We start from the raw sequence: 8,007 nt of genomic DNA, 5'->3' as shown, positions 1-8,007 counted from the left end.
TGAAGAGGGCATGACAACGCCTTTTCCACCTCAGGAGACTGAAAAGATTTGACATTGGTCCCAAGATCCTCAAAAAGTTCTACAGCTGTACCATCGAGAGCATCCTGACCGGTTGCATCACCGCCTGGTATGGCAACTGCTCGGCATCCGACCGTAAGGCGCTACAGAGGGTAGTGGTTACGGCCCAGTACATCACTGGGGCCAAACGTCCTGCCATCCAGGACCTATATACTAGGCGGTGTCAGAGGGAGGCCCAACAAATTGTCAAAGACTCCAGTCACCCAAGTCATAGACTGTTCTCTCTGCTACCGCACAGCAAGCGGTACCAGAGTGCCAAGTCTAGGTCCAAAAGGCTCCTTAACAGCTTCTACCCCCAAGCCATAAGACTGCTGAACAATTAATCAAATGCCACCCAGACTATTTACATTGACACCTCCCCCCTTTGTTTTTACACTGCTGCTACTCGCTGTTTATTATCTATGCATAGTTACTTTACCCCTACCTAAATGTACAAATTACCTCAACTAACCTGTACCCCCACACATTGACTCGGTACCGGTACCCCTTGTATATAGCCTCATTATTATTTTATTGTGTTACTTTTTATTTTATTTTTAACTTTAGTGTATTTAGTAAATATTTTCTTAACTCTATTTCTTGAACTGCATTGTTGGTTAAGGGCTTGTAAGTAAGCATTTCACGGTAAGGTCTACACCTGTTGTATTCGGCACATGACAAATACAATTTGATTTGATTTGATTTGGAGACTAGTCAGGATCAAGGGAAAGATGAACAGAGCAATGTACAGAGAAATTCTTGATGAAAACCTGCTCCAGAGCGCTCAGGACCTCAGACTGGGGCTAAGGTTCACCTTCCAACAGGACAACGACCCTAAGCACACAGCCAAGACAATGCAGGAGTGGCTTCGGGACAAGTCTCTGAATGTCCTTGAGTGGCCCAGCCAGAAACCGGACTTGAAATCGATCTAACATCTCTGGAGAGACCTGAAAATAGCTGTGACACGCCAAATCCAACCTGACAGAGCTTGCGAGGATCTGCAGAGAAGAATGGGAGAAACTCCTCAAATACATGTTGCCAAGCTTGTACACAGTAAAAAATGGGGTGTTAATATTTCAGAGTAAAGTTATTTTAACCCAGATAGAGTATTTTCAACATTTTTGAGAGTAAAGTTGCTCTATCAGTGGAGTTAAAAGTGAGTGTAAAAATCTGCAGATACGCAGTGACAATTTCAACTCTACAGCAGTGATGAATACCCGCCACTCTGCTTTGCTGAAGTTTGGCACGTACGTTGGTGGAGGAAGATTGCGAAGGAGTAGCTAGGCCACAGATATTGCTAGGTAAGTTACATCCCCGTTTTTTCAACACCAAACCGGTATTTTTTAACTTTACATAATTTTAGAGTTGTGCTGATGTCAAGGTCATATTTTAAGTTACGATTTCCATGCGGCGGTCCCCCTTGCAGTGAGCTCGTCATCAGCCAGCTAAATTAGCTTGTAAGTTCAGATGGTTGACAGTAATAACTGTTATATGATATACCCATGGAATATGTTTGATATTTTTGTGAATGGCTTGCTGTTTCATATGGCTAAAAATAGGTAACGTTAACTTAGCTAATCAGTTCGTTTGAAGGACACCACCGTTTGGCATGAGCGCAGATTGTGCTTATCATGCGGTTAGCTAGCTTGCAATCAGTATCGGTAACTGTCTTTCTTTGTGTTGCAATATTTTCACGAATGAAGTTTGTCAGAATGGTAAATACGTAAAATAACGTTCGCTAACAACAAAACATTTATACAGATAGTATTGTTAGCTAACGTTATTGTATAGCTTCCCAGGCTTCCTTACACTAACGTTAACTGTTTTTTATAAAGCTATATATAACGGTAATGTTAGCATGCTTCTGATAGTTAGCCAGCTAATGTTGGTGTTATAAAACGATAACTTAGATCACTGATTTGCATGACGGGTTTGTTTAACATTGCTTAACCATTTTAATGGTTAGCTACTGTTCGAACTAAAATGGCTAATGAGCTAGCTAACTTTGACACATAGCTAGTTATTTGGTAGCTAATGGGACAATGTGCCTCTAAACTTGAACTAGCCTACACCCATTTGCTGCAGAAAATGGCAGCTTAACGTTATATTCAACCAGCACAACTTTGTCTACTTCAGCCTTTGTAATTGCAGTGTAACGTCTAAGTAATGCATAGTGCATTGCGTAGCTAGTACTACTGAGATAAATGGATAGTTAGCTAACGCTTAGTTGAACCAGCACTAAATGATGATTTTGAATATATATTTTCTTTGTTAACAGAGGCAAAATGCTGTTGCGTGTTCAGCTCGGGGAAGAGCAGAAATACGTCAAGCTGTCTGAGCTGACATTCAATGCTTTCTTGAAAGAAGGTAGGTATAATAGGTTAAAGCAATACATATCACCCTAATGACAAAATAATACAGCATTAAGCTATTATCTTATGATATCTATTTAGGTCTATAGTCATTTCTGCTGTGCTTTATATTTTCAGTAACATAAAATCAGGTGCAGATCCTTGTCTTTCATCATTTTGTGAACACATGAGGCAACCTTAAGTATGAACTTGGATTCTTGTGAGAAGGGAATGCATGTTTTTCTTTTTTTTCTTCTTTTTTTAACAGTGTGTCTAAAATTCAACATACCAGAAAGCAGAAAGCCAGACATTAAGGTGTATGACCAGTCTGACACAGAAGTTGACTCAGATGTTTTTGAAGAATTAGTAAAGGAGTCACCTGGAACTTTCAGAATCATGCTGGGCAATGGACTTGGTATTCATTCATTCAATTAGTTTTTTAGTTTAAAGGCCAGAATGAGAACCTTTATTGTCTTAAAAATAACAGTTTATTGTAATATGTTTCTATGTTTTGCACAAATTTCATAATGAACAGATACCTCTCATTCATCATCATGCTCGGGTACATCTGATGACACCATCATTCTGAATTTCACTGTGTGTGACGATGTTGAAGAAGTAGCGGCTGGCGAAGGAAGCCAGCCTAAAAGGCCATGCCACATAAACTATGAGGCAAAAGCAGTAAGTGGTGAACATTGCTGTTAAGTCCAATCTGAATGTTGTTTCATCATGTGACAGCATTACATATTGTTTTACAATTACGGAAAGCACATTTCTTTCCACCTATAGCTGATTGAAAAAATCCTAACATCAAAGCCTGGTGGTGAACGCATTATGCAAGAGTATGGAAAAACCAAATCTCTGACAGATGCCACCAGAAGACAGATGATCAACATACTTGCTGCTGAGATGACAGAAACACATGGGTAAGCATTAAGCATATAGATGGGCTGTAAAGAAACATTGTTATTATTTTCCGGTTATTAATTATGTAAAATGTGTTGTGCAATATCAATTCAGTGTGATGTTAACTTTGAATTCATATGCTAGGACATCCCCCCCCAAAAGTGTCAGAGTGATGTATGCACAGGGGATAGTAGCTTTGTTTCCCTATCTAGAAGACCCATACTCACAACATGGATATGTAAGTAAATGGGTTATTGCAACATTATGCACATATTCACTCTATGAAATGGGAATAGTACTCCTTTATAATTTATTTATAATAATATAGGATCATTACTACGATCCGGAGAGTGGTTCCGGATACCTTGCATGGCGATTGAAGACCATACAAAGAAAAACAGCAGAGGAAAGAGGTGCCTCAGTCAGCAAATCTCCTAAAGGTATGTTTTCTGATCAGTGACATGTAATTATAATGGTGACCTGTGAATTGTACAGAAAGGATTTCTTAACACTGTATTTTGTCTTAAGTTGGTGGGCCAGGCCGTGATCGTCAGCCCTTCACCTATGACAGAGAGCCATCTGATGAGGATGTGGAAGCAGCTATTGCTGTTTTGAGACACTCTGCTGATGAAAACACTGTCCGTGAGAAGATGAAAATGACCTTCATATATCGGCAAGCAATGGTCAACGATGAAGCCAAATCATCAGATGTCTTCTCGGTCTTCCCAAGATTTCTGGACACACCAGGACTGGTATGACAACTTAATTCACTGCATCACCAAAAATATCCAATGAAGAATAAGGTAACACTCATTATTTATGTCTTTGTGTGTTACATTGCAGATAGAACAAGATTTCAGACTTCTGTTTGGTGAGGCCACAGCCAACAAATTCTTGGAGAAGTGGCCAACCACTTTCAAAGCAAAAGTAATAAAGGAAAGCCATGGACTTGTATCCACCACAGAACTCTTGGATTTGATGCGCAATGCTGAGTCAGCTGCTGAAGTTGAGAATGGTATGAATGAACTGTTTTACTTTTTATGTGGATAATGTAGGTGTGCATTATATGTCCATAATGGTGCAAGTTGTGAATAAGAATGTTATGCTACGGCACAATGTTAACCAGGTTTTTATTTACTTATTTGTAGGCTGGGACAGTGACATGTCTGCCATCTTGCTGCTGCTACATTTGCTACCACCATCTGCACAAGGTAGAAAGAGGCCGGGAAAGATGTCTGCATATCAAGCTGTAGATCAGCTCATCAGATTTCAAAAGGTATGCTTAACAGTTGTTTAAAATATATATTCCATCATCTCAATCTTGTGCACAGTTTGAGGTGATCTTATCTATTGTCAGAGGTTAGTCACCAAAACAATTCTGTTGAATGTGTTTTTTTTGTAGGTTGGAACCAGTGTGCAGCAGCATCTTGACAACATCACCCAAAGCAGTCAGCCCTACCTTCTCGCCCAGGGATCCACACAGAGCAGCATTCACTCCTACTTCATTGTGGTTGACAAGCATGCTCTTCCATGCAAGGCAACAGGTTCAGTAGGAGCTTTTGACGAAGTCTTTAAAGCCCATTACGTATTTGGTACGTCATACAGTTCTTCCTTGAGCAGCTTTTTCACTTTTGTGCAAACAACCATCTATAACATCGACATGGGGGAAACAAAGGAGACTCCTAGAGTTGCTGAGTTGCGAGCAAGAATGGTGCGTTAGTTGAGATAAAACTATGAAGTGTTTTCTTTGCAAAAGTGACCATGGAAGTCCAAACAACCTTGTTAAGCACCTTAAGATAATTCATGGGCTATGTACAGGCAGGACTCTTTTTCTGAAATGTGGTCAAGAAGGATGCTCACGTTCTTTTGGTAGCTTTTCTGGTTTTAGAAAACATCTTAACAAGTGCCACGGAGAAAGTTTAGTAGATTCTATAGAAGATGATCTTTCAGACCCTCAAAGTACCGTCAACACCAGTAATATTTCTCATGTTGAAGTGTCGACTGAATGTTTAGAGGCTGAGTCAGAGTTATCTTCGCCATACATTGTAAATAGTTGTGCAGCTGTTATTTCTGATCTAAAGGCAGCAGGTGTTGGTCAAAGTACAGTAAATACTGTAGTGATTTCCATGGAAGAGATTGTTCAAGATATTCATCAGCATGCTAAAGAAACAGTGATAAAGCATGTATTTAGTAATGAAAGAGAAACAGAAATGTGCAAGAAAGTTGAGGCGTGTTTTGAGGGGTTAGAGAATCCTTTCACAGTTCTAAATTCGGAATACAAGCGATCAAAATTTATGACTGCCAAGTGGGAAATAGTAGAACCAGTTGAATGTGTGATTGGTTCAAGATTTGACACAAGACGAAATAAAAAGACTGGAACATATGATCAGGTAGTAGTTCAAGATAAATTAATGTATATTCCAATTTTATCTACACTGCAGTCAATATTTAAAAGTCAGTATTTTGCAGAAATGTTGCAAAGCTCAGCTACCAGCAACTCTAGACTGAGAGATATTTGTGATGGATCTTTTTTTTAAAGTCACCCCCTGTTCTCAACTGAGAAGCAGACAATACAGGTCCAGATGTTCTATGATGATTTTGAGGTCGCCAACCCATTGGGTTCCAAGCGAGGTATTCATAAATTGGGTGGAGTATATTTTACTTTAAGAAACTTCTCTCCAAAATGGAATTCTTTTTTGGCTAACATACACCTGTGCGCCTTATTTCATACTCAAGATGTTAAACGATATGGTTTTAGTGAAATTTTTGCTCCCATTGTTCGAGACATTAAAGTGTTAGAGAGCGATGGTATTGAGATTCCATTATACAGTGGTTATGTACGTGGCACTGTAGTACAGGTAACAGGTGATAATTTGGGTTTGCATAGTTTGTTTGGTCTGGTGGAGTCTTTCAGTGCAAGGTACTGTTGCAGGTTCTGTTTAGCAGAAAAGGAGGACTTTCAAACAGAATTCTCTGAAGATTCTTCCAAAATAGTTTTACGCACCAAAGATATGCATACTGCTCACTGTCAAGAAATGGCTTGTAATCCATCCCTTCCGTATGTTTTTGGTGTGAAAAGGTCATGCATATTAAATTCATTGAGGTATTTTCACACAACTGAGAACTTCTCAGTTGATGTGATGCATGATGTGTTAGAAGGGGTTGGCCAGTACGAATTGAAGTTATTATTTCTGTATTTGAATGAAAAACATGTTACATCAGGAGAAATACATTCAAGAATACAAAGTTTTGATTATGGTTTCACAGAGAGAAATAACAGGCCTGTGACTGTTAATTTAAGTGAAGGATCTAATGATCTGGGACTGAATGCAATTCAGTCCTGGTGCTTACTTAGGAATGTTCCTCTTATCTTTGGAGATTTGGTAACTTCTACTGACCAACACTGGGGCCTGCTTCTTTTATTATTGCAAATAATTAACATTATATTCTCGCCCATGTTATCTCAAGGTCTATGTGTATATTTAAAACATTTGATTGTTGATCACCATACACTGTTTAAGAAGTTGTATCCTCAGAAAAAACTTTTACCAAAGCACCATTTTCTTATCCACTATCCCCGCTGCATCCAGAAAATAGGGCCTGTACTTCATAGTTGGTGTATGAGGTATGAAGGCAAACATAATTTTTTCAAAAAACAGCTTAAATCGTTTAAAAATATTACCAAAACGCTGGCAAAAAAGCATCAGAATCATATGGCATATAGTTGGCGAAGATCAACAACTTTTAGTCGGTTAGATATTGGTCCAGGAAAAATGGTGGCTTTAAATATGGTAAAAGGAGGTTCTGAAATTGCTTTGGCAATGCAAGTGCCCAGTAGCATTCAGGTTATGAAGGTTAATTGGGCTAAACATAATGGGTATGTTTATCGCCCACACTTGGTTATCTGTGGCGAAGTTGACTCTGAAGTGCCCTTGTTTTATCAGATTGAGTCAGTTCTGATAATGTGTGAAAAACTGTTACTACTCACAGTGCCTTTAGTTACAGTAACTTTTCAAGAACATTTCCATGCATATGAGGTGATCAGATCAAAGCATGATTTAGTTTTTTTTCATGTCGACAACCTGCACTACCCTAGACCTTTTGACATACAAAGGTCATATGGAGGAAATGACACAGCTCTCCTTGTTGTGCCATATTGCTTTCTCTGGTGAACATTTTTATGATGTTATACTTCTGTCATAGACAAGGCAATGGGTGTACAATGTAAATTCACGGACATTGAAATTGTACTTTTTTTTTTCAATAAATGTGGGTGCTCTCATCTTGTATTATTGTGCTTTGTTTTATTTGATAGTATTGATATTTCTATAATTCAGTAACACTACATCATATGATTTAAATAAAAAAATAAAAAAACACTGTAGAGAAATGAAAAGTAAATATCATTACACTTTAAAGTGTCATTTTTTAAAGTAAAATTGTAGTTGACTTAACTCTATACAGTGTAATCATATTACTCTCAACAGTGTGATTAAACTACAGTGTTAAATATTTTGACACATTTCATTGTTATTTTTTACACAATATGGAGTAGAATTAACTCTAAAAGTTTTACACTGACCAAAGAGTACATTTTACACTGATTTTGAGTGGGACCAAATGTTATCTGAAACAGAGTTAAATTCAACTCGATAGGAGTTAAATTAACACTTCTGTTTTTACTGTGTAGCGT

At 38.3% G+C, this 8,007-nt stretch overlaps 2 long non-coding RNA genes across 2 annotated transcripts; both read left to right on the top strand.

The window, feature by feature from the left end:
• The first annotated feature begins 1,119 nt into the window (after nt 1-1,119).
• Nucleotides 1,120-4,011, top strand: LOC311121281. Its single transcript, XR_014612259.1, has 8 exons — nt 1,120-1,358; nt 2,336-2,424; nt 2,677-2,823; nt 2,944-3,089; nt 3,198-3,334; nt 3,459-3,552; nt 3,643-3,754; nt 3,843-4,011. It is a non-coding gene; the product is annotated as an uncharacterized lncRNA (long non-coding RNA).
• A 6-nt stretch (nt 4,012-4,017) lies between these two features.
• LOC311121280 lies at nt 4,018-6,911 on the top strand. Its single transcript, XR_014612258.1, has 4 exons — nt 4,018-4,066; nt 4,158-4,329; nt 4,463-4,590; nt 4,717-6,911. It is a non-coding gene; the product is annotated as an uncharacterized lncRNA (long non-coding RNA).
• The last annotated feature ends 1,096 nt before the right edge of the window (nt 6,912-8,007 follow it).

The sequence above is a fragment of the Coregonus lavaretus genome (assembly GCF_964263955.1).
Source record: "Coregonus lavaretus genome assembly, contig: HAP1_SCAFFOLD_5025, whole genome shotgun sequence".
Taxonomy (NCBI): Eukaryota; Metazoa; Chordata; class Actinopteri; order Salmoniformes; family Salmonidae; genus Coregonus; species Coregonus lavaretus.
Note: the sequence above shows the minus strand (reverse complement) of the source record. Positions and strands in the feature narration are given on the sequence as shown.